Below are 27,361 nucleotides of genomic sequence, written 5' to 3' on the forward strand. Positions count from 1 at the left end.
TCATGCTTCTGGGCTGAGGATATTGGGCCCAAAATCATGTTTAAATACAAGTTGGAACTTAAAAAGATTCTCGTCTGGTCCAAAGTGGATCTATAACGGGGCACGTTAAAATTTTATAAATGTATTCAACATTCATTCCGTTAAATGATTAATTCATTCTTTCAAAATTCTCAATAGCCAGTACTAATTAAGTTAGATATTCCTTTTCTAGTAACAATACAACATATCCGTATATTTGTGCATGTTTGATTCAAAACAAAAATTAAAAATGAACAATCACCAATTCCAGTATTTGTTTTTAACCGGCCTAAAATAAATAAACATGTAGATATGCAGATTAACCCAACATTATCAAGATTGCTGCTACCTTGCGTGATAAAACTGTTCATGATGTTGCCCTCAGGCCTCATCATTTTGAATAAAATAATTTAGGAATTAGGAGGTTAATTTTACACATTAAAAACAATTATAGCTTAACTTGAGTATCACACACCTGCAGGACAAACCTCACCGAGTCATATGTTGACGCATGAGCATTACATTCACGAGAAAAGACATGCATTGCGAATATAAAAAGGTCTTGCAAACCTTTAATAATAAAACTGATAATGTGGCACCAAACTGTGGTAAACGAGGGAGTCTATTCGAGCTTGAAAATTCTATGTAATACAAATACACACTCTTCAAAATCATAAAGACTTGCTAGGAAATTAATTATATATTCAAGCTCAAATAGTATTACTAAACGTCATCAAACGTCTGAGCGGAGTTCCTTGTACAACTGGACCAGTATTCGGCTACAAGCTTGGAGAAGAATGAATCAGTCTCCATAAGCTTTGAAGGATCATCATACTCCATCACATTCCCTACAAATAAACAAATTTAACTAAAGATGACACTTTTGAATATTAAGACGATTTGGACTATATGATGCTATACAGGTCAAATATAAATATTTTGCTGCCCGCCAAAATCAATAACTAATAAATAGGGGCGGCTCAACGATTCTGGGCGCCAAAAGTGAAGTATAAATTTGGGGCCTTATTTCATTTTGCCAAACGTACATGGAAACATTAATTCCAACCATATGGGAGCAGTAACATACCAAAAGACATTACCATGACCTTGTCACTGTCGATAACGGTTGGAACTCTGTGTGCCACAGTTATGACAGCGCAACTCGAGAACTCTTCCCTTATGATTCTTTGTAGAATAACATCTGTTGTTGAATCAATGGATGCAGTGGCTTCATCAAGTACTAGGATTTTGTTTTTCCTAAGTAATACTCTTCCTAGACAGAATAGCTGTCTTTGTCCAACACTCCAGTTCTCTCCTTCATCACCCACTATAGAAAAAAATGACGGTTAAAAGTCTGGTGTTGTGTTTTAATACGTGTTTAAAAGTTACATTCAAATAAGTAACTCGAATAATATTACTAGAGATGGTGTTTGGATATGACTGACAAGTTATATAGTTATTTATGGAACCAACGGGCAAAATACCTGAAGAATCTAGCAAATTTGGAAGACTTCTAATTGTAGTTTTAAGCTGACACTTCTCTAATGCCTGCAATTTCATAAGAACTATCAACGTTACTGCATAAGGATCGTATAGATATATGAACAGATTTTTTGTATAACTATCAACGTGTTTTCACTTCTGCATGTACCATTAAATGATTGTAGATGCTTCGGTATAAATAAATAATAGATAGCATTAATTTTGTCCCGTTTTAATCACTGGACTTGCTTTGGGTATACAGATATGAATAGACTTTTTTCCCATTTGACATCATTATATGGACGTTTTGTAAAAGTTTTCGTTTAGTTTCGGTTTTCATTCTATACTTCACAACGACCCAAGTGGAAAAAAAACCATTTTCAAAATATTCTTTTTAGTTCATTATACTCCTACTATTTTCGTATGCTTGACTCATTAAGCGATAACCTTTTGTCCCTTTTGAGTCATTTTGTCATTTGGCTAATCCCATGTATTCATGTAATGATCTAAACATGTTTCAATTGACTCGATTGTTTAAAAAAAGAACAATGATCATAATGGTACAAAAGTAAAAGTACACTGGTATTATGTGCATATAAATCCATATCAATATCATTGTAGATATTTAGATTACCTTCCATATCTCATCATCAGAATGAAGTCCAAGCGGGTCCAAGTTTGTTCGAATACTACCCCTAAAAAGGGTGGGTTCTTGTGGGATGACACTTAAATTCATTCTAAGATCTTTAAGTCCAATAGAGCAAATGTCTAATCCATCTATAAGAATTCTTCCACTATCCGGTTCTACCAAACGAAATAAAGCTGTTATTAACGTCGTTTTCCCACTTCCTGTTCTTCCGACAATGCCCACTCTAGTCCCTTCTTTGAATGTACATGTGATCCATTTAAGAACTAGGGGTGCATTTGGACGATATCTTCACTGAAATCACAACCCCGTAAATGCATAAACATTAACATCTCAACATAACATATCATTTTTCTAATTACATTTATAAGCGAGTAGAAATATAAAATTATTGTAAGAATTTACATGCTTATAGTAGCATATAAAATGTACACACTTATTCATGTCACACAACTCTGCCATTTTGCCATCTATTTTACAGTTACCGAAAGCATTTGAACGACAATTCTTGGCATGAATCTTTATTGTAAAAGCTATAAAAAGTATGAATTTACCTTTAGATCCTCGAAATGAATCTTTCCCTTGGAAGGCCAATATGATGGAGGCCTATTATTCACCACAATGGCTGGTGGCTCTGATGGTATGCACATGAATTGTTTAACCCGTTCTACTGAGATCAGGTAATTAACTAAACTGCAATACCATCTTATAAAAAACACTTGGCTGGTGGTCAAACTTAATGCATAAGAAAGAGAGAGGCCAACCAACCCTATACAAAAATGAAACATTAATTTGGAGTGAATATGTCAAGTGGAAATATTTCTACCAATTTATTTATAAAGGAGATGATTCGGTTTTATGCTATCTCTAACAGGTCAAATGTAGGGCTATAAACGAATCGAACAAGGCCTTGTTCATGCTTGTTTGTTAAAATTTTAATTTATCGGACAAGCGAACGGTTCACGAATAACTAACCAAACGATATTTCTTGTTCGTGTTCGTTCATTAAGAAAATGAACTTGTTCGTAAACGGTTCACCAACACAAATGAACTAGAATAAAAATGAGCACAATCAATGTTTTATTTGATTTGGCTAATCGAGAATTGTTGGTTATCATATTTTAACATTTATATTCATATGTCAGTTTTACCTATAAAATAATCACATAATATTTATATGTGTATTTTTGTTTTATAATTAATAATTTTACTTATATCTTTAACATATGATTAGAAAAGATCATTATAAGTATTATATACCTTTGATGAACAAACAAATATTAACAAACATAAACGAACGTAAATGAACATGCACATCCATAAATGCGAAGTGTATGATGTTGGGGTTAAAAGTGTGGAAATTGCGAGACTAGCTAGTATCTGTTCCATTCAAAGAACAATTGGAAAACAATAAACTTCTCCTCCGGTGGCAGCTTACTCTCATTTAATCGGTTCTTGGAAGTATCCATTTATAGATAACTTTGATCCAGCCCATCTACATTGGCTGGAAGGTACGCTTAACTGTGGAGTTCTTATCTCATTCACTATCATTAAGCGCCCAAAACACGTTATGATGAGAATGTTTCCTCCCCTTATAAAGAAAGCTTCATTCTCCTCCCCAACCAATGTGGGATGTGATTCTTTGGAATCTATCAAGAGATGGTTCCTTTGGGGTAGTGATAATAGTAGAAAAGTCAATTTGTTTGCTTAGGGATACTTTTAAGTATGCTGAAAGGCTGTGGTGGTCTGGGAACCTAGAGTCTTAGGTTTTCACTTTTCTCAATTCACTTTTCTCAATCATGCTCTTCTTGCTAAATGGTGGTAGAGGATTAAAAATGAAGACGATGGTCTTTGGTCAAGACGTATTTTAAGCATCCGTAACTTCTCTGTTATTGGGAGACATATGGATTGCTAAGCGCGACCAGATATTTTTGAAATTGAAAGTAACTTTGAAGACTTGAGGGTTTCTTTGTGTTTTTAATAGAAAAGTAGGGAAAGAAAATAAACAAGTTTATGGAAACATAAATGGTGTGGGAAGATGGCTTTGATGGATAAGGATATTTATAGAGCATTCGTAGCATCTCCTTTAAAATTTGCTTGGTCTCTATTAGAGTGGCCATGGTTGATAACACGACTACGAGATATGAATATTTATATAAGTTAGAAGAGAGCGAGAGTCAAGAAGGGGGAGAGGGGTAATGGAGTTCCAAGCTTATGTATGGATATTGGGGAGTTCAATATTTCTGAGTCTAGTGATTACCAAAGATGAACAGGGGTGACTAAGGGGGTGTTTTTGTTGGAATACCGTATGCCCGAGACACATAATTAGGTTAATGTGGCTAGCCGTGTTTGATCCAAGTCGGGTCATACCCAATAACGAGTTAGACACACACCAATTATGTATTTGTTAAGATAAGATCTATAAGACAAATACAGAACACGACACATTCAGAAAATCGGGTTTCTGAATACTTACTTGAAAGTGTTAAATAAATTAATTGGTTAATTTATTTATTCAAATAATTATTATTGGAATGATTATTTAACTATGTGTTCTTTTATAAAATGATTTATAAAAGATGGGTGTTTATATATTTTATAAAGTATAAAATATATTAAAATTAAAAAATATATATATATATATATTTTGGGGCCGGTTTTAGGGTGGGCCCCTCACCCCAAAGATTTGGTCAAACTTTGTCATGGTTTTGGTGGAGCTTGAGTGATCTTTACTTGACCAAAAACTAACACAATATATGAAAAGATTTGATCATCTTTGAATGGTAATATATATAGATATTAAAACAAGTAACATATAGAACTTTCAAGTAAGCAAACCAACTTTTCTCTCTTGTTCTTCTTGGTTCGGCCGAAGAAGCAAAAGGAAGAGGATTCGGTTTTAGGTTTCAAGTGTTCAAGCTCCCTAACATAGCTTGGTGTGTATTGGAGGCTCGGGGTACGAACCATTTGAGGTTTTCTCCTTGAAAGCTAGCCAAGAAACATCATCATCTTCTTCAACCATCAACTACATCTCTTAAAGGTTTAAGAATGTAAGTTTTACAAGCTTTGATAGTTTAGTTTTTCCGTATTATTTGATCCTTAGTCTCGGGTTTCTAATCTTAAGATTAATGGTAATCTTGAAACAAGAATAAAGGGTTATTCATAGATTAACACACATATGAACTTGTAATATATATATTTGGATATATGTACATAAAGTTTAAAGATAATCACGCTTCCGCCTTAATTAATGACTAGTTAAATGGTTAACTAAGTTTAAAATATCCATAGAAACCCAACAAATGGCATCAAGAGCCGGGATACGGGAAACTAAGCTTCGGGTTTTCGGTTATATATTTTTCCCCTTGAAAGATTTTATACAAAAATTAACATGCATGATTTTTTTGTATTTAATCTTGTTATAATTTTTGGCTTTGTTCAAAAAATATATATATATATATATATAAAACCGAGTAAATGGGCCGAAGCCCAATTCGGGTGATATTGGGCCGAAGCCCACTTGTTTTGGTTAATGGGCTAACCGGAAAAAAAAAGGGGGAGAAAGTTAAATGGGCCGAAGCCCATGAGACTTTCTATTGGGCCGAAGCCCATGTGTTTTGCACATGTGGGCCGAAGCCCATAATCAAATTATTGGGTTGGTATATGCCCGATAAGGTCAAGGGGTTTTGGAACGGGTTCCTAAGACATAACGGGTTATGTTTGTTAAAACTAGACCGAGCCGTAGACCAAATGGATGTTTGTTGTGATTGTTATTAATTATTCATAGTTTCGGTTTGTAATAATTAATTAGGGGCAATTTTGTAATTATTTATTCATATGGGTATGTAATAAATAGATTATTTGTAATATCTTTATTTTATAGAATAAAAAATGTATTAGGACATTTGGTTTTGTAAAATTAAAGAAGATTGCAAAATTGGAAGTTTGGGCCTTATTGGGCCGGGTATGGTGATAATGGGCCTCACAAGCCCATTAAGGGGATTCAAGCCCAAAAGGACCTAAGCCCACCAATTGAGCCCAAATGGAAGCTTATGGAAGCTAAGGCCCAAGTTCAAGCCCAATGGATTACAACGGGGTTGAAGAAGATGCTTGACGCATTTGGATGCGGGATCAAGTGGGAGCTACAACATCCATGTGTCGTGTGTCCCTTAGGATCGGACCTAAGACACACACTTGTTTCGGCTAACAAGTGTGGTCTAACTTAGTGGCTCGTGTCTAGTATAATTGTGTATGCTTGTTAATTGATTGTTTGATTGTGTGGTTGTTAGATATTAGGATATCAACTTCGTCACATAGAATTAATTAACAAAGCATAAAACGGGTTCTAACAATTATCGGTAATCACGTGACACGTAGTTTAATAAAATGGATTTATTAACTAGCCGTCTCACGCCCATAATAAAATGGTTTTATTATAAATTAGAATTTTGAAAATGGTTTCAAAATATCATGTTACTAAATGCATGTTAGAACATGATTTAAAGTTTTACAACTAGAATTATTAAAACTAAAAATCTCTTTTAAAATTAAGGATAATAAGTCAAACACCATCCTTTTGTATAACGCTTAACATATTAGTAAGCTCTTAGTGGGAAAAAGGACACCTAACCGCGTAGAGTAAATTAATATGTTGAGGTAATATTGGCATATAAATGGGAAAAAGGTCACCTAACCATTTATATGTTGATATTACAAGTTGATACAAGTAGGACGACTTAAATTAGAACCATGTGAAGAGGGTCACCCAAGCATGGGGTCTAATAGGTGTTGATGGGATAAACATGCCGACACGAAATATGATTTCGAACCGGTCCCATAAACTCTAGAAGTTGGAAAAGGGTTTGCAATTGTTATGAATAACTACCTTGATAAACCGACAATGGGAAAAAGGTCACCTAACCGGAGTCGGGTTTATCGTTGGATTCTAGATTTTAATTATTAATTATATTTGGTATATATAAAAGGGTATTAATAATTAAAAAGGTAAAACACTAAAATGAACTTAATTAAAATTCTGCAGATGGCCGCACACGTCGACGACAACATAATCCCTAACGTCCAAAATGTATCTCTCCGATCTATTCTCGCTAAAGACCGTCTTAACCACAATAACTTTTCGGATTGGTTCCGAAATTTAAGGATTGTTCTAAAACAAGAAAAATTATATCATGTTTTGGAAACACCTATCCCCAATGAACCGGAAGAGGGAAGTGAGGTCGAATACATGAATTGGGTCAAACACACGGAAGATTCCATTCAAGTGTCATGCCTCATGTTGGCGACTATGGTTCCCGAAATCCAAAAGGATTTCGAAAACCATAATGCGTACGACATGATTACTCAACTTAAGGAAATGTTCCTTAAGCAACCAAGAGTTGAAAGGTTCGAAACGGTTCGAGCCTTGCATGCATGTAGAATGGATGATAATCAACCAGTTTCAACTTATGTACTTAAGATGAAAAGTTACATTGATCGCCTCGCCAAGCTCAACTGTCCCATCTCAAAAGAGTTAGCAACGGATTTGATCCTTAACTCTCTGTCGAAAAGGTTCGACACTTTCGTGTTAAATTATAACATGAATGGGTGGGACAAAAACATTGGAGAACTTCACTCAATGCTTAAAACAGCCGAGGCGAGCATGGGTAAAAGGGTTTTACCCGTGTTTGCGATCAATGAAGGTAAATCCAAGAATCGATCTCAACCCAATCCGAAGGCTAAGGTAGCAAAAAGAAAGGGTCCTCCTGTGCATCTTAAGGGTAAGGGCAAATCACCGGTTATGGCAAAGAAACAAAAGGTTGTGGAACCGAGGGGTCATAAGGATGATCCTTGTTTTGGTTGTGGGGAGACCGGACATTGGAAACGCAATTGCCCGGTCTACCTAAAAGAGCTAAGAGACAAGAGGAATGCGGGGCATGCCTCGGGTAATGTCTTTATGATTAATATTGAGCTAAATCTTATTTCTTCTAACACATGGGTATTGGATACCGGATGTGGAACTCATATTTGCAATTGGTTGCAGGGGTTCAAAAGGAATGAAGACTTAAAGAAGGGCGAAGTGAGTCTTTTCATGGGCAACGGTGCAAGGGTGCACGTGGTCGCTAGAGGAGACTTCACTTTATCGCTTCCAAGTGGTTTGGAAGTTGTTTTGAGAAACGTTTTGTATGCTCCTAGTTTGACTAGGAACATTATTTCCGTGCACCTTCTTAGACAATGTAACTTTGACTTTAAATTTGTAAAATCAGAAATGCATGTATTATCTAATGGTATCTTTTATTTTAAAGCTGTACCAAACAACGGTATTTATGAATTGGTTCATGACAATACCTCAAATAGCTCATTATATCAAACTTCCACTAAAAGACTCAAAAAGGATTTGAGTGATTCCTACATTTGGCATTATCGTCTTGGACACATAAACAAGAATCGTATAAATACTCTCCAAAAGAATGGTCTTTTGAAAACAAATGAGTTAGGTTCGTTTGATGAGTGTGAATCTTGTATTCAAGGCAAGATGACCAAAGAACCTTTTAAAGGTACAAATGAAAGGGCTAAGGACTTGTTAGGTATCATACATACGGATGTATGCGGACCTCTCAAGCCCACTAGTAGGAATAGTGAAAGGTACTTCATTACCTTTACCGACGATTTTAGTCGATATGGGTATGTGTATCTAATGAAACACAAACATGAAGCCTTTGAAATGTTCAAGGAATTTCAAAATGAAGTACAAAATCAGCTCGACCGAACAATCAAGGTACTCCGCTCCGATAGAGGAGGCGAATACCTAAGTGAAGCTTTTCAATGTCATCTTAGAGATTGTGGAATTATTTCACAGCTCACCCCTCCTGGAACTCCTCAACATAACGGAGTATCCGAGAGGAGGAATAGAACACTGTTGGACATGGTTCGATCAATGATGGCACGAAGCTCACTACCGCCATCATTTTGGGGATATGCGCTACTCACAGCAGCACGCATTTTGAATATGGCCCTGACCAAAAAGGTGAATCGAACACCCTATGAAGTGTGGCATGGAAAGGTTCCATCCTTTTCATATTTAAGGGTATGGGGATGCTTAGTTTATGTTAAACGTGACACCCCAAATAAGCTTGAGGCTCGATCCATCAGGTGTATCTTCATAGGATACCCAAAGGATGATATAGGATATATATTCTATGATCCTAGTGAACAAAAGGTGTTTGTTTCACGCAAAGGATACTTCTTAGAAACTAAGTTCCTTATGGAAGGACCTAGTGAAAAGAGAGTGGAACTTGAAGAGGTTCAAGAATCACTGGATGATACACAGTTGGTCGATACTAGTTTTCAACACGAGGATGTTGAAGGTGATCAAATGGTTGATCATACACACGTTGCTCGCAGATCTAGTAGGATTAGTCGACCTCCCAAGAAATATGGATTTCTCGTGGATGATTGCTACTTGGTCGATTCGGATGAACCGATCTCCTACAAAGATGCTATGTCACAACCTGATTGTGACAAGTGGCTTGAAGACATGAGCGCCGAGATGCAATCCATGCAGGATAACCAAGTTTGGGAATTGGTTGATCGTCCACTTAACTCCAAACTGGTTGGATGTAAGTGGGTCTTCAAGAAGAAGACCGATATGCATGGAAATTTAGATACTTACAAAGCACGACTTGTAGCAAAAGGTTTCACGCAAACTCAAGGGATTGATTATGATGAAACCTTCTCGCCGGTCGCGATGCTAAAGTCGATCAGGATATTATTTGCCATTGCAGCTCATTTTGATTATGAGATATGGCAAATGGATGTCAAGACCGCTTTTCTTAATGGATATCTTGAGGAAGATGTCCATATGGTTCAGCCTGAAGGTTTTGTCGATCCATCTAATCCTGATAAAGTATGTAAGTTAAGGAAATCAATCTACGGGTTGAAACAAGCATCACGGATGTGGAATCATCGTTTTAATGAAGAAATCAAAGCGTTTGGTTTCGTCCAAAACGATGATGAGGCGTGTGTGTATAAATGGGCTAGTGGGAGTATAATCATGTTCCTTATTTTGTATGTCGATGATATACTTTTATTTGGAAATGATATACCAAGTATGGAGAGCGTTAAAGCGTGGTTAAGTAGTCGTTTCTCAATTAAGGATCTTGGAGAAGCGACATATATCTTGGGAATAAAGGTCTATAGGGATAGACAAAGGAAATTGATCGGACTCAATCAAAGTGCGTACATTGATAAAATCCTGAAAAGGTTCATGATGGAAAACTCTAAGAAAGGTTTGGTACCTATTCTTAGAGGAACCGTGTTAAGCTCATCCCAAAGTCCTAGCTCTAAGGAAGAGCAGGATAGGATGAAGCATGTTCCTTATGCTTCGGCAATAGGATCTATTATGTATGCAATGATGTGCACCAGACCGGACGTCTCGTATGCTTTAAGCATAACGAGTAGATACCAGCACAACCCAGGTGACAGTCATTGGATGGCTATCAAGAATATATTAAAATACCTTAGAAGGACTAAGGATATGTTTTTAATATATGGGTCTGGTGAGGAGGAACTCGTCGTAAAGGGTTACGTGGATGCGAGTTTCCAAACTGACCGAGATGATTCTCGGTCACAGTCGGGATAAGTCTTCATTTTGAATGGAGGCGCTGTCTCTTGGAAGAGTTCGAAGCAGGATGTTGTCGCGTTATCCACTACAGAATCTGAGTACATTGCCGCTTCAATGGCAGCCCAAGAGGCTGCAGGATGAAAAAGTTCATCATGGATCTAGGGATTATCTCTACCATTCAGGAGCCCCTAGAGATATTCTGTGACAATGAGGGTGCTATTGCACAGATCAATGAGCCTCGTGCTCATCAGAAAACGAGGCACATTGAGCGCAGATTCAACTACATAAGGGATGAAGTTGAAAAGGGAAAGATATGTATTCATAAAGTTCATACCGATCAAAATATTGCGGACCCACTCACGAAGCTCCTCGATAGGCCAAAGCATGAGGGTCATGTTTGTGCATTAGGACTTCGGTATTCTAGTGAGTGGATTTAATCTGTGCTTAGTGTTTGTATAAGAACGAATGTAATGGGTATCTCATAAAAATTAATTATGTTTTAATTATTCAATGAGTTATGTTCTATATTTGCATGTTTAATCCATGAATGACTTATGTTGTTCTAAACGTCCGTAGTCGATCATACTTGTGGGAACAAGTATGAAGGTAAGACTATTATGAACCCGGATTGGTTGATATTTATGTGATGAATATAGGGCATAGGTTTGCCACCAAGGTTCATAGATATTTGTGGGATACAAATATTGGACTGACCCGCTCTCAAGGATCACTGCATGGAGTTAGTGTAACTGATCATAAGTAATCCTTGAGTAAAGGCGAGTATCATTATGTCCTTTGACCTGAGATGCATATTGGATCTGGTTTTCATCAAGTCTGATAACTTGACTCTCTTCTTTGTTATTTCGGTAACACGATAACGTGTAAGAAAGAGCTCAGATATCATACGAGATGTCAACGAGGATGTATGCAGTCAAGATGGGATTTGTTCCTCTTATGTGTTGAGAGTTTAGATGTCTAAGGCCTGTTAAGTTAAATCATTGAGAGAATGATCACTCTGTGTCTCTTCGTTTTGACAGGACATCTAGTAACAAAGGGATGTAGTGATAAGACTTACCTATATCATATCAAGTATGGACTTGAAGGGGATGATGTTATTGAATGGCACTTAGTCAAACACACTAGGGGTGGTGACCTGTTGTTAGGCGGTATTCACCATTAGCATTAACTTCTTATGAGTCACGTGCAAGTGGGAGATTGTTGGAATACCGTATGCCCGAGACACATAATTAGGTTAATGTGGCTAGCCGTGTTTGATCCAAGTCGTGTCATACCCAATAACGAGTTAGACACACACCAATTATGTATTTGTTAAGATAAGATCTATAAGACAAATACAGAACACGACACATTCAGAAAATCGGGTTTCTGAATACTTACTTGAAAGTGTTAAATAAATTAATTGGTTAATTTATTTATTCAAATAATTATTATTGGAATGATTATTTAACTATGTGTTCTTTTATAAAATGGTTTATAAAAGATGGGTGTTTATATATTTTATAAAGTATAAAATATATTAAAATTAAAATATATATATATATATATATTTTGGGGCCGGTTTTAGGGTGGGCCCCTCACCCCAAAGATTTGGTCAAACTTTGTCATGGTTTTGGTGGAGCTTGAGTGATCTTTACTTGACCAAAAACTAACACAATATATGAAAAGATTTGATCATCTTTGAATGGTAATATATATAGATATTAAAACAAGTAACATATAGAACTTTCAAGTAAGCAAACCAACTTTTCTCTCTTGTTCTTCTTGGTTCGGCCGAAGAAGCAAAAGGAAGAGGATTCGGTTTTAGGTTTCAAGTGTTCAAGCTCCCTAACATAGCTTGGTGTGTATTGGAGGCTCGGGGTACGAACCATTTGAGGTTTTCTCCTTGAAAGCTAGCCAAGAAACATCATCATCTTCTTCAACCATCAACTACATCTCTTAAAGGTTTAAGAATGTAAGTTTTACAAGCTTTGATAGTTTAGTTTTTCCGTATTATTTGATCCTTAGTCTCGGGTTTCTAATCTTAAGATTAATGGTAATCTTGAAACAAGAATAAAGGGTTATTCATAGATTAACACACATATGAACTTGTAATATATATATTTGGATATATGTACATAAAGTTTAAAGATAATCACGCTTCCGCCTTAATTAATGACTAGTTAAATGGTTAACTAAGTTTAAAATATCCATAGAAACCCAACAGTTTTTGGTTCAGTCCACGAGGAAAATTTTGTTGGGGTCGTATTCAGGAGTTCAAGATTACAATTTTATATGGAGAACTGAATGCTTCTTGAAATAAGTTGTTTTGTTCGGAGAATGATTAGGAAACAGATCTCTCTCTCTCTCAGAATCTTTTGATAAAAGGCGTGCATGTTACTTCTATGACTTGCCCGTTTTGCACTTTGGATGAAGAGGAAGTTGATTATCTCTTCCTCCTCGACGGCAAATTCTTAACATCTTATGTTATTGGAGCGACCTCTCTTTATCTCCAATATATATTCGGTTGGATTTTCTTCTTATGTTAATGGATTCCTCGAGATCCAGGAAGAGAAACAATATGAAGACATCGTTGATTTATTCCAGTATATGGCTGATTTGGAAAGCTAGGAACTTCATACTTTTCAGGAGGGAGTCTCAATCTTCTCTTAAAACGGTGGATGCCATCATGCTTCTTTCTTTCTATTGAGTTAGTAATTAGTAATAGATCAAAGATTTGTAACTTTTCTTGTTTGTGATGTTGCATTCTTACTATCTGTAACTTGTAGTTCTTGTTTTCTTTCTTTTTTATTAAATTTTTCAACATCTTGCTAGTCCTTTCTATGATATTTTCACAGTTCTAAAAAATATATTCCGGTCAACTCAACTCGTTTCAAACTGTATAAAAAAAATATCCTTCTGAACCCGTTACCCAAGGTATCCAATCCACCTAAAGACATGACTAACATACCTGAAGAGACAAAACCATTTGGAACAAAAACCAGAAGAATACTAGCTGCGAACAAAGTGACATTTGAAAATGCTTCGGTCCTCAAAACCAACCATTCCAATGTTGCATTTGAGAATAAGAAAGTAGTTGCATCTGTATCCACCAACTTGAGGTATTCTTTAAAAAATCTATCTTGCATTTTAAATGCTCGTATTGTTGCTACTCCAAGTGATGTTTCTGATGCATAATTCATCACTGGTGCTTTTGTAGTTCCATTGATTCTCGTTAGTTCCCTTGCGTTTGGTTGATAATATCCCTGCAGTCCAAAAAAAAAAGGTATACTTTTCATAATAACTTATACCTCAACTTTGGATTAATTTCATGTATATTCTTTTAGATTTCATAATATCTTAATTTTCTTTTCAAACACTAGAAGTATCACATTTATACATTCCACAGTAAAGGAAATAAAACCAGTTAGCTATAGCAATTTGTTTCATTGAATAAGAAATTTAAAGAACGTACAACATTATTGCTCAGAATCATCTTAATGCATAATGTTCTCTTCGCTCATTCATTGTTGACTTGTTGGTAGTAACTGTTTGTATTTTATTGTGGAATTGAATGGGCAAACATGATTTTCTGTTGTTTTGAAAGAGTATACATCAGACTATGTGATCTTCTAGTGTGTGTATTGCGAGAACTCAAAGAACAAACCTAAATAGTTTGTTTATTTGTATTTCTTTTCTTTATTAATAGTTCATAGTTTTTAAAACTTTTACCTTTTAAATACAAATGTAAATGTTATTCACATAAAAAATATTTATACTAATTTGTTCATATATACATATTTTTATTTATTTTTAAACATTTATCTACACGTGTAGTTTATGTATAGATACACATGACTTGCATTTCAACCATGTTCTTATACCTTAAAAATTTGTAAGATTGAAAAGATAAATAATTTATTTTGTTCTAGTTCTCGGAAAAAGTTGTGTTTAGCCTAGAACCTTCCCCTATACATATACACGTATATATGTACACACGATTAATATAGGGCCGGGGTTACTTCATTTGAGAACCATACATAACTAGAGCACCAAAGAACCGCTTTTAGCCTATGATAATGGAACAGGCAAGGAGGGGATGGTAATGATTCATTGAGGGTAATAGAGACATAATTGTCTGAGTATCAACTATCCATTGGAATATGACTTACGAAGTTGAAGGCTTATATTTGTTTTTTATTTTCTCTGATTATCTATGGTTTTGTAATAAGCCCTTTTATGACATATACACGAACTTTTAAACTTTTTGGAAGATATATATAAAATTACCCCCTAATTAACTTTTGTATACGATATCTTTACTTTACTTATGAAAGGGTCGATTTGGGTTATGTTTTGTCTTTGATCGTTCATATGGGATGATGGGTCATACGAGTATAAAGTCATTGATCCTAAGTTTATTCTTAATGCATACATCCTCCTGAAAGGTTTTATACAAAAATCTAGATTAACTGTGGCAATAGTTTTCTTTTAAAATTATAAACACTATTTTTTATTTTACAAATAGAAAATAAGGAAACAAATTGCTTGCGGGTCAACCATCCTTGACCAACTAGTTTTTAGCATGTTAAAAATACCCGTCACAACCCGAACCACTTGACATGTTACCCACCTTGCCCCTTGTTACCACCTATAAAAAGGATAACCAGGATTTACCTGAGCATATTTTGTGGCCACAATACTGAAAATGGCTACAAAGAGAACTTGCCATGTCACGTTGGCCATAATAAAAAACGTAGCAAGTAATTCAACACCAGAAGCAATCACAAAGGCGTAAGAAAATGGCATGTCAAAATCGATTGCACTAAGATCAGATGAGGCCTGCAAGAAATATTATATTAGGTTATAACCTTATAACACCATTTTTGAAACTTTGATGTTTAATTTAGTCTAAAAGCATGTTACTCTTAGGCGAAAAACACATTCAAGGTAACACGGTTCAAAAATTTGTATCTTAGGTAATTTGGTATGGTAAAAGGAATTCTTACCCTGGTGAGAATTCGCCCAACTGGAGTAGAGTCAAAGAATACCATCTGAGCACCGAAAATTGAATCGGTGAACTTATTGAAGAATGACCTGGAGGCTTTTAATCCCAAAAGTGTAGCAAAGACTGATCTTAAAAACACAATAACTGTGCTCACTGTTGAAAGCAAAGTATACACCCAAATCAACATGATGTTGGTGATTTTAGGGATTTGAATACCATATGCTAGCCAGTAACTTGCTGCTGCTTGAAGACCAATAAAAATAGTCTGACTTAAAATACATAAAGACAAAAACCATAATCCTTTTGACATGACAACATAATCTAAGAATGGTTTCCATCCAACATTCCCAACCTCCTTTTCTTCTTCTTCAGTCAACTGCACTCCTGGTGGGCCCTTCCCTTCACTCTTTTCTTTATTATGGTAATTATTATTAATTTCTTCCAAATTTTGATACATGTTTCTTTTGTTTTCAGGAGGTGAAGGGTTTAAACCTGTGATTGCCTCTTTATGAGCATTCACAAGTTGTTCAAATGTTGTCCCTTCCATTAAGACATTTTCATAGCTTCCTGATTGTATAATTTGACCATTTTGCATAACCTTGAAAAATAAACAAATAAATAAAACATGATCACCAAATATGATTCAAAAACATGTTACAACATTCATATAATTTCATAACAAAAAACTTATTACCAGAATATTGTCAACCGATGAGAGAAACTCCACTTGATGAGTGACAAGAATAACTGTTTTGTCGTTGAGACAGGCCATAACACAATCCTGAACAACAAAATCCACAATATAAAGATCTAATGATTGAAATGGAATAGACAAAAGCCACAAACCGAAAAATGGATCTGCTATGATTCAGGTTCGGTTTATATGTGAAGACACCCCATAGTTAGCCTACTCGAATCGTTTAAACTATAGAACATAATAGTTCACCTAATACTTATATATTGTTGCTATGCTAATTATATAATTATCATATATAGAAGGTATCCAAGTTTAGTATTATACTCTATATAGAGAGCCTTATGTAACCTTGTTACACACAATCCATACACCATATCATATGGGCTCCATAAGATATTATCTTCGGATACCTTTTATAAAAAGACTAATATAATAAACTTGTAAGTCTGAACAACATAAGAAAATTATGTACCTAAAAAAATTAAATTTAACCAAACAAACAACACGAGGATAGGGTATCGGGTAACTTTTATCTGTTCCATGGGTAACCACCGCATTTGAATTAAACTGGCTTGGTTCTAGTCCTAGTATAATATAACTAAACAACGTCTTAGAGACACAATTTAAATTTTCAAAAATTGAAAACAGAGCATCCAACTATATATTTCAAGAAATTGAAATCTTACATTAAAGAGAGTCGCGGCTGTATGTGCATCTACGGCACTAAAAGGGTCATCAAGAAGATAAATATCAGCATCGTTGTATACTGCACGCACAAGTTGAATCCTTTGCTTTTGCCCCCCACTCAAGTTAAGCCCTCTTTGCCCAATTTCTGTTAAGTCTCCATGACTAAAAGCTTCAATATCTTTATCTAAAGCACATGCCTTAATAGCCTTTTCATATTTAGTTCTGTTCATTGGCTTCCCATACAATATGTTATCTTGGATTGTCCCACTTTGAATCCAAGATGTTTGGCTTACATAAGCAATTGATCCAAAAACACCCACCTGAAAACAAAATCAAGATAACAATTAATTCAATATAAACTATCAAATACAATCATTGAATATGTGCACTCACTATTCCAGAAGTTTTGGATATTTCTCCAAGAACAGAATATAGCAAAGATGACTTTCCAGCACCAACTGGACCGCAAACCGCAACTTTCTGCCCGCATTTAACTTCAAGATTTATATTCCTAAGAGTTGGAATGGATGATTCTGGATCCCAACTAAAACTCCCATCCTGTATTTTGATACAAACATGTGAAGTTTCCGGTTCTTGCTTTCTTTTCACCGTGACATCTTTAAGTTCATCATCAACCAAGAAAGAGTTGATGCGATCAAAGGACACTTTGACTTGGATTAATGCAGAAAGTGCATCGGGTAAAGACCTTACAGGGTCGGCCATAGTTCTTAATGTCGCTAAAATTGTAAAAATAGTGGCAGCATCTAAAGGAGCACTATTCAATAACAAGCATCCAAAAAAGACAACTGAAGAAACAATTGTTGGTGACATCCAATACAAAACTGTCATATATGCCTTTTTGAACTGAGATTCACTTAGCCAACGGACTTCGGTTTCTCTATAAGATTCAATTATTTTCTTGAATTTCTCTTCCCAAGATTGTAACTTGATGACCTTCATGTTGTTTAAAATCTCAGAAGTGGATCTTAGTCTCTTGTCCTGAGCCACCATGAGTTCCAACTGACTTTTTTGCACAGCTTTTGCAAATGGCAAATTAATAAGCCCGCATATGATTAAAGGAACTAAACCTGGAAGGACACCTAATCCTACTATGGAAAACAAGATACCGACTGACAGAAATAGTTGAATAGACCAAGACCATGCCAAATGAAACCACATAGGAAAATCACCCATGCTGTAAGCATCTATCGCTATGTAATTCACAACTTCCCCGGTAGAGTGACGTTTCTTTCCGATATTAGAAAGCTTAAGTTGTTTCTCATATACTTTCACCATTAGAGCTGACCTCATTCTCATACCAGTTCTTCTTGCTTCAAAGAAGAATTGTCTATAAGACAACGACTCTACTACCTTGACTACAATCAAACACCCTACTAACAATAGTCCTTGATGTAAATCTTTAAATTCTTGGTTGGTGTAGTTAACAAACGCGTAGAGTAACAAAGGGCTAACAACAAATGATATAGTCCTAAGAAAGGCGCACAATCCTGATAACAGCATCTCTTTAAAATAAACTTTGGCTAATGCTTTAGGAACCATGTTAGCATCGTTTAAGTTGTTTTCTGATTGAAGTGAATCCCATGCTTTTGTGAACTTCACATGAGCAACCGATGCTTGGTCTATGGGTGCTAAACATGGAATGTCTTCTAGAACTAATGGCCTTCTATAACCTACTGCAAGCAATGGGTTCACCCAAGAAAATGTCAATTTGCTTAAAAAACTTGGTTCTTCTAGTTGGCTTGTATTTGCATTTGGTGTTTCGTTAATGAGTAAGGGTTCGGATATCGTCTGGCTTTGTGTGTATTGAGTGATAAAATTTTTAAAGTTTCTTAAAGCACACAAAATAAGTAAGAAGCTAGCAGCCCATTCTATCAAAACCAAGTTCAAGATGTTTAATGATTTTGCCAAATTCTCAATGTTAACAAAAGAAAGTGACAAGAAACAGAAGATCCACCAAATGGTAGCTAGAATCTTGACTGGTGTATATCTTTCTATGAGCAATGAAACCGTCATTGTTACCCAAACTAGTGGTCTAACAATGAACACCCACCAATTCAGTTTAGGGGTTTTAGCAGTGGCATCCCATAAACCAGCAATAAGATATGAAACCGAAATCAGAAAACAACACGATGCAACTGAAATGGATATCCAATCATTTTTTCTTGACCGGCTGGTGTTGTTTATCCTAACATAACTTATAAGTAGTACCAAGTAGAACAGGGAGACAAACACCAAGTTGAAAATATCTAAAATACTTCCTTGTGTGAATTTAAAATCGTTGTCGCAAACCATAGTGATCCGCCCTGAATATGAATGGTTGGAAATCAGGCTCAGGAACACGAAATTTGTTATCAGTCAAGATCGGTTCTTTATGTTTATTATGATTCTTGACATACCAATTAGATAAATCATAGCCATCTATTTAATTATACTAAAGCTCTTATTTGGAAAACAAGACAACCTATTATAGGAAACTAAACAACCCATAATATTTTGACACAATTACGCAATTAGTCCCTATCGATTCCCTAAAGTAACAAGATTGAGTATTAAGGTTTAAAAGTCAAAAGTATTGAGTATACTAAGGTTTTAACTTTGTAACAATATTAAGTACTAACTTTAACTTCCATTAAATGTTAACAAAAATGATGTTAGCTTTAATCCCTCCAAGTTAGAGTCTAGGGTTAGTTATGTAAATATGTCATAGTATGTTTTTGTTAGTTTTAATATCTATGTATCGTAGAAGGATTGAAGTTGTAATTAGTATTAAGGTCAAAAGACATGAACGTCTATATATACCTTCAAATCAATAAAGATTCGTACCTTTTGCAAATTTTTATCTTCTTATTTTTATTTATTAATCATTCATTCTTATATCTTGGGTATCAATTGGCATCAGAGTCATCTTAATTGCTCTCAATTGAAATCAATTGCCGATATTTTGTTTGATTCGATTTGGGTTCTATAAAATATTTGTGGAATTTCTTGAGACATCAACAGAAGAATCAAAATCAAATTCTTCCAAATCATGATTCACGTTAATTGTGATCTTTTCTGAATTGTTTAGAAAACTTTAGCGATTGAAGCCGGCTATTACCATAATCTTTGTGATTCTTATTTTCTTTTAAATCAATTGATTAGATTGTTAATATTTTGTTTTTTCTAAAATTACATCATCAATTGAATTCAATTTAATATCAAAATCAATGTTTGTTGTTGTTTATTAGTGGTAATCAAATTTTTTTATAAAAAAAAAACCTTGGACGTTGGTTCCTTTTGGTTAAATATCATTGTGTTTAGAAACAACAAATTGATTAGTTTGTTTGTTTGTATTCAACAATTATAGAAAACAAATGTTTGTTGTTTTATCTATTGGTGGTTGTAAATTGTCAAAAAATTAGGGAGGGGGGGGGCATCAATAAGTTTTTGTCTTGTTGCTGCACAAGTTTGCTGCACATATTTGACTCACAAATCATATATAAGATTTGTGTATTGTCTTTTTGTGGTGGTGGGGTTAGTCATGCGTAACTTTGTGTTGGGAAGGTCGAACAAAATTAGAAACACGTCTGTTGTGATTTTATTTATTTGTTCCGGACCAAATTACCCCTAATTAAAAATTTTATAATCTTTTGATATGTTAAACCCGAAATCAGATCGTTGGAATCTGATACTATAGTGGTTTACTTATATACGAATAAGGATTCGTTATTTGTTTTCAGAACCGAGTTTTGCTGTAAACTTTTGAAGACGGTTCTTATAAGTTTAAGAGGTTAAACTTAATTATCCAAAACCTTGTTTATACTTTGTGTATAATTTATACTTTGTGTATAATAAGTATTATTATCTTTAAAGGAAACCATGTCTGAAAGTCCAAAGGATAATAATGCTATTGTAACACAAAAAGAACCGGGATCATCTTTTTCGAATTTCCAATGCCCTGTGTTAAAATCAACTAACTATATAACATGGGCAATTCGAATGAAGACCATTCTAGATGAAAATGGCCTCTGGGAGATGATAGAACCCGATGAAGAAACAAGAATAGATGTCAAGAAAGACAAATATACTATTGCCTACTTGTTTCAAACTTTACCCGAAGAATTAATCCTACAAGTTGCAGAATGTAAAACTGCAATAGAGGCGTGGGATTCATTAAAAACCAGACATATTGGTGCAATGCAAGTGCAAGAAGCACGGTTGCAAAACATTAAGTATGAGTTTGATAAATTACAAATGAAAGATGATGAGACTATTGATTCTTTCACATTGAGACTGACAAATGTTGTTAGTAAAGCAACTAGCTGTGGTGAAAAGATTGATCAGACCACGTTACTAAGAAAAATCTTAACCTCAATGCCCGATAGGTTTTTGCATATAATTGCTTCGCTTGAGCAATTTACTGATCTAAAGCAAGTAACCGTGGACGACATCATCGGGAGGCTTAAAACCTATGAGGAAAGGATTAAAGCCAAAAGAGGAGTTGTGACCGACACTCAAGATAAACTCTTGGTCACACGTCATGACAAGAGTGAGGGTCATGGGAAAAATTTTGGAAATCATGGGCCGAAGAGGTTCAATGCATCAGGAAAGAATTGGCGTGATGGCAAGGGAAAACATGTTGATAAGGATGGAAAATCATCTCAACATTCTCATTACAATAAACCTAAGAAAACTCAAAGAGATGTGAGTAAGGTTAAGTGCTATAAATGCAAGCAGCGTGTGCACTATACCAACACGTGTCCTCAAAGGGATCAAGCACATGAATGAAGTTGGTAGTGAGGAACCTGAATGGGTAGACTTCATTGTTGAGGATAACTTTAATGAAGTTCCTAAAAAACAATGAAACAATCCCGGTGACACAAGAGGATGAATATACGAGAGATAATAACCAAGAATATGAAGAACCATTATCTCCTAATTCTCCAACCAATCTTGTCACACCTCCAACATATACTAATGAGCCAAATTCAACGGGGGTTGCTGAATATAGACCAATTACTGATAGCTCATTAAATCCTTTTGATCGTACACCATTGCGAGGTTTTAAACCTTTTAGAGATGTGTATAAAAGGTCCAAAAAGGTTAACACTGATGTTAACAAACTTTTCTTGGCTGAAGAAGAACCTCATAATTACAATGAGGCAGCCAAGGACAAGAAATTGATTGAGGCTATGCAAGCTGAGATAGACTCAATCAATAAGAATAATACTTGGAATTTGACCAAATTACCCAATGATCATAAGGCAATCGGCCTAAAATGGGTATTCAAGACCAAAAAAGATGCGAGCGGGGAAATAATAAAGCATAAGGCTCGTTTGGTAGCCAAAGGCCATGTACAACAGTATGGTATAGACTTTGATGAAATATTTGCTCCTGTAGCCCGCATAGAGATGGTTCGTCTCATCTTAGCTCTTGCAACTTATAATGGATGGGAAGTACATCACCTTGATGTAAAATCCGCATTCTTACATGGCGAACTGAAGGAAGAAGTCTATGTTTCACAACCCAAAGAATTTGTGAAAACACAAGATGCAGGATAGGTCTACAAACTTTCCAAAGCATTATACGGACTTAGACAAGCACCACATGCATGGAATGTGAAATTTGATCACACTCTAAAATCACTTGATTTTAAGAAATGCATGTTCGAACATGCAGTCTATACGAAGAAAAGCAAAACTTCCACTTTGCTTGTTGGAGTCTATGTTGATGATCTAATAATAACTGGATCTCCAAAGAAAGAAAGAAATAGACTCGTTCAAATCTCAAATGAAAGAAAAATTTGAGATGAGTGACCTTGGGTTATTGGCTTACTATCTTGGTATAACAGGTAACCAATCAGGGGGTGATATATCTATCTAGCAAGTTGGTTACATTACAAAGATTCTAATGAATGCTGCAATGTTGGATAGTAATGAAACCAAAATCTCCATGAACCCTGGTACACTCTTGACTAAAACCGAAGGTGGAAAATCGGTTGATCCCACTGAATATAGAAGTCTGATTGGATGCTTAAGGTATCTACTTCGTACTGACCAGGTTTTTCATATCTAGTTGGTTTACTTAGCAGGTTTATGCAAGAACCTAAAGAACACCATTTCAAAGTCATTCATCAAGTTCTACGTTATATCAAAGGCACTAAAGACTTCGGTATAACTTATAAGAGGAATGGAGGATGTAAAATAACTGGTTATAGTGATAGCAGTTATGGTGTTAATACTGAAGAAGGAAAATGCACTACGGGGATAGTGTTCTATTTTGGGAATTCTCCCATAACTTGGTGCACATAAAAGCAACAAACTGTGGCACTCTCTTCATGTGAATCCGAATTTATGGCTGCAATGGCTGCAACATGTCAAGCACTACAGCTAAAGAGACTACTACGTGAACTCACCGGATGAAAGGAAGAAAAGATTACTCTATATGTCGACAACATATCCGCTATTGCGCTGATGAAGAACCCAGTGTTTCATGGAAGAAGTAAACACATTGACACCCATTATCATTTCATAAGGGAATGTGTCGAAGACAATCACATCACTGTTGAACACATAAGTGGAGAACTTCAAAGAGCGGATATCTTAACAAAAGCATTGGCAAGGATAAAGTTTGTTACAATGAGGAAACTGCTCGGTGTTGAAGACGTACTTGTTCATGATTAAAAGGGTGAATATGAGATTTAATCCCTCCAAGTTAGAGTCTAGGGTTAGTTATGTAAATATGTCATGGTATGTTTTAGTTAGTTTTATTACTTATGTATTGTAGAAGGATTGAAGTTGTAATTAGTATTAAGATCAAAAGACATGAACATCTATATATACCTTCAAATCAATAAAGAATTCTACCTTTTGCAAATTGTTATCTTCTTATTTTCATTGATTAATCATTTATTCTTATATCTTGGGCATCAAATGATTGGCATGGGCAAAAAGCTGAGGGCACTATTGTTATTACACATTCTTACTCAAATTGTGATACTAATCCGAACTCACATTGCTGTATAATTCCATATAGTTGGTTCAAGGAAGTGTATGTGATACTCTAATATGTATTTGACATAAGATTTTAAAACATAAATGAAAGGATATCATGAGAGTTAAACACAATGACGTTTTAGTTTCAAAAGTTAAAACAATTGTGTCAAACATATGTTTGTTTTCTATGAAAACCTTTTTTAAATATAATATATTTGGGGTTTTCATTTTGAAAGGAAAATACCTTAGTAAATAGTAATTTAGATATATTTAGTTTGGCTTTTATTTTAAAAATAAGAAAACAGTAATTTAAATATTTACTTTAAATTAGTGAGTTATTCCGTGCCAAAAAGTTTCCGGTACCAACAGTAGTTGGTATTGTTTATGATAAAAAAGTGTTTTTTTAATGATTTCATCATAAAAGAATTGTCTGACGTAAGCATGAACCCATAAAATATGTGTTTTAAATTTATCAAAAAATATACAAACAAATATTGGTACCGTAAAATAGCAATAATGATAAAGTGTAGTGTTGTCTGATAGTATGAGGTATGTTCGTCATGGTACCAGTAATTTATTGGCAATTGATACAACATATGATACAAAAAAGTATCATATTTAGAAGAGAAATTATACAACATATGATACAAAAAAGTATCATATTTAGAAGACAAACGGATAAAACCCATTCTTACTTTATAATAATACGTTCGCATGCATTTAAGTTGCACGACATATCAGTCGTATATATATAGTATGGTAAATTCATATTCTGACTGGTATGGCGGTTTGAGTGAAACGATGTAATGACAATAATGCCCTCAACTTTTTTGCACATGCCCATCATTTCTGTTACATTTAACGAAAGTTAAAGTTAGTACACTGTTACAAAATTAAAACCTTAATACCCATATATGTGACTTTTAAACCTTATTACCTAATCTTGTTGCTTTAAGGAAACATCGATTAGTGACTATCTATGTATGTATATTTATCATACTAAATAAACATACCAAACAAATTAAACATATCTTCAAAACTCTTACGATTTAGCCTTCAATTTTCACTTTTCTTCAAAACGAGCCCATTAACTTACTTGATGACCCGTTTCAGGATAAACTTCCAATGTGAATTAGTAATTATGTTTGGATTCGGAACATTTTAGAATTGTAGTTTCAGTTTGAGATTAATTTAAACAAGTTACCTTGTTGTGTTTCTAGTTGCAGGCATTACAAACAATAATTAAAAGGAAAGAAACTATAAAAGTGAGACGAAATATACCAAGTAAAATCTTCAGTGAATCCATTGAAAAATTTTCCGATCAAGAATTGCTTCAATCTGCTGATCTCCACCACTACTGATCACTAGCTAGTGGAAATTCGTTATAGAGGCGTGTCGAATTCTGTACCAAAACATGATTGACCAGACCAAATTTATAGAAGAATACCAATGCATTATGGACGTATAGATGTGAAGGATACAAATGCATTAAGATACGTAGCTATGCATGGATAATCAGGTCCATCTCTTGCTTATCTTTGCATGCAGTATACAAAATGGCAGTGGCTAAGACTTGTAATGTGTGTAGGATTTATATAGGAAATTCTCAGTTTGACTTTTCAAATTTATAAAATATAAAAATATATATTAATAGAAACAGAAACGCATTCACGTGGCATCCTCTAATCCGCATTCCAAATGTGCACGAGCTGACACATTTTCACCATAAACAAAAACGCCATTTGAAGTTTTTGTTTTGTATTGTTTTTTTTTCATAAACCAGCCAAGTGGCATTAATGTTTCGACAGAACATTGGTCCGTCCGATGGCTGATCTGCTGAAACATTAGTTCACACACAAGTAACTCTTCCAGTGACATTTTTTCGCTTCAAGACAGACCAGTCGCTGAGTCCACTTGGCGTGTGGATATATAGACAAACGATTTGTTTTCTTCCAATAGTAGATGTTTACAGGGCTGGCCCGTTAGTTTTAAGAAATAAGGCTAGGGCTTTAGACCCTCAAAATATTATTGCCTCTTAATTTTAAGAGTTAGTTTTCATATATATTCAAAATTATGCCACAATATTATAAGTTGAAGTCTTGTTGGAGTGGTTAAAGCCTCTGTCGGTTTTGGCCAGGTTTCGAGTCATGGCTCACTTGTCTTTTCCTTCTCGTCTATATTAAAGTTGTTTTATTAATTTCTCAAATTATCATTCCACTAATAAATATGCCTAGCCTCCATATATTGGTTATTCTTAATGAATTTTGTACTAGATTATGCTGAAATGTAGTTATTAATTCCTATACAAAATCATTACTTTTTAGTCAAACATCATGCATTCGGATATAAAGTAATATGAATTTCACCCGAACTAACTAAAGTACGTTATTTCGTTCCAATTGTACCACTCATCACATTCTTACCTATTTTTCGTATGTAGCTCGCTAGAGATGAAAATAACCCGAACCGACATATACTCATGTTAAATTGAACTTGAAGGCACGATTGTATGAATTAGGTGGTTAAAGGGGGGGGGGGGGGTTGAATTTAAATGAGGCCCCGGAATTTTGTTTCGTTTAGGGTCTCCAAAACCAACACATATGTTTATTTTGGAGTTTTTGGAATCTGTAAATAGGAAAAGTAACATAAAGGAGCATCATCTTAAGGATGAGCTCGGTATCATACCGAAACGGAACCGAAGGTAAAAATTCGGGAAATACCGGTACCGGTATCGAATTTGTTCATCCCTACGTCATGTGGTCGAAGTCGATAATGGTAATGACTTTTTTTAAAATCAATTATTCAGTTGTTATGCGTACTCTTTATGCGAAGAATCTTCTTGCAAACCTGTCTGCGGTCGTACAAGTTTTTCGACGTAACGTTGGCGTCTTTTTCTTTACATTAACAGAAAAATCGTAATGAATTATTTTTTAAAACCAATTATATTCGTTTAAAGTTTCTTTATATAGTAGTCAACATTTCAGTGTGGTTGATGGTTTTAAAAAAAGGTGTTACTTATAGAGACACAACCTCACATGTGGAATGGATACCACACACTTTTTCTTTATATAATGCAGGTTGTGTTGGTCATACGACAGGTATTGATTATTAATTTAGACCACACTTAGTGGGATGCTGTGAGACAGAGTTTTAGTCCAAAACATCGGAAACAACCCCCCCCCCCCCCCCCCCCTTCTCCCGGCGTTTTGGC

The 27,361-nt window shown here is 35.0% G+C and overlaps 1 pseudogene; it reads right to left on the reverse strand.

Moving 5' to 3' along the window:
* Nucleotides 1-738: 738 nt before the first annotated feature.
* On the reverse strand, nt 739-25,456 carry LOC143582892 (ABC transporter C family member 8-like; annotated as a pseudogene).
* Nucleotides 25,457-27,361: the final 1,905 nt, after the last annotated feature.

The sequence above is a fragment of the Bidens hawaiensis genome, unplaced genomic scaffold (genome assembly GCF_021521415.1).
Source record: "Bidens hawaiensis isolate Kalapana, Puna unplaced genomic scaffold, B.hawaiensis_p1.1 tig00001511_1, whole genome shotgun sequence".
NCBI lineage: Eukaryota > Viridiplantae > Streptophyta > Magnoliopsida > Asterales > Asteraceae > Bidens > Bidens hawaiensis.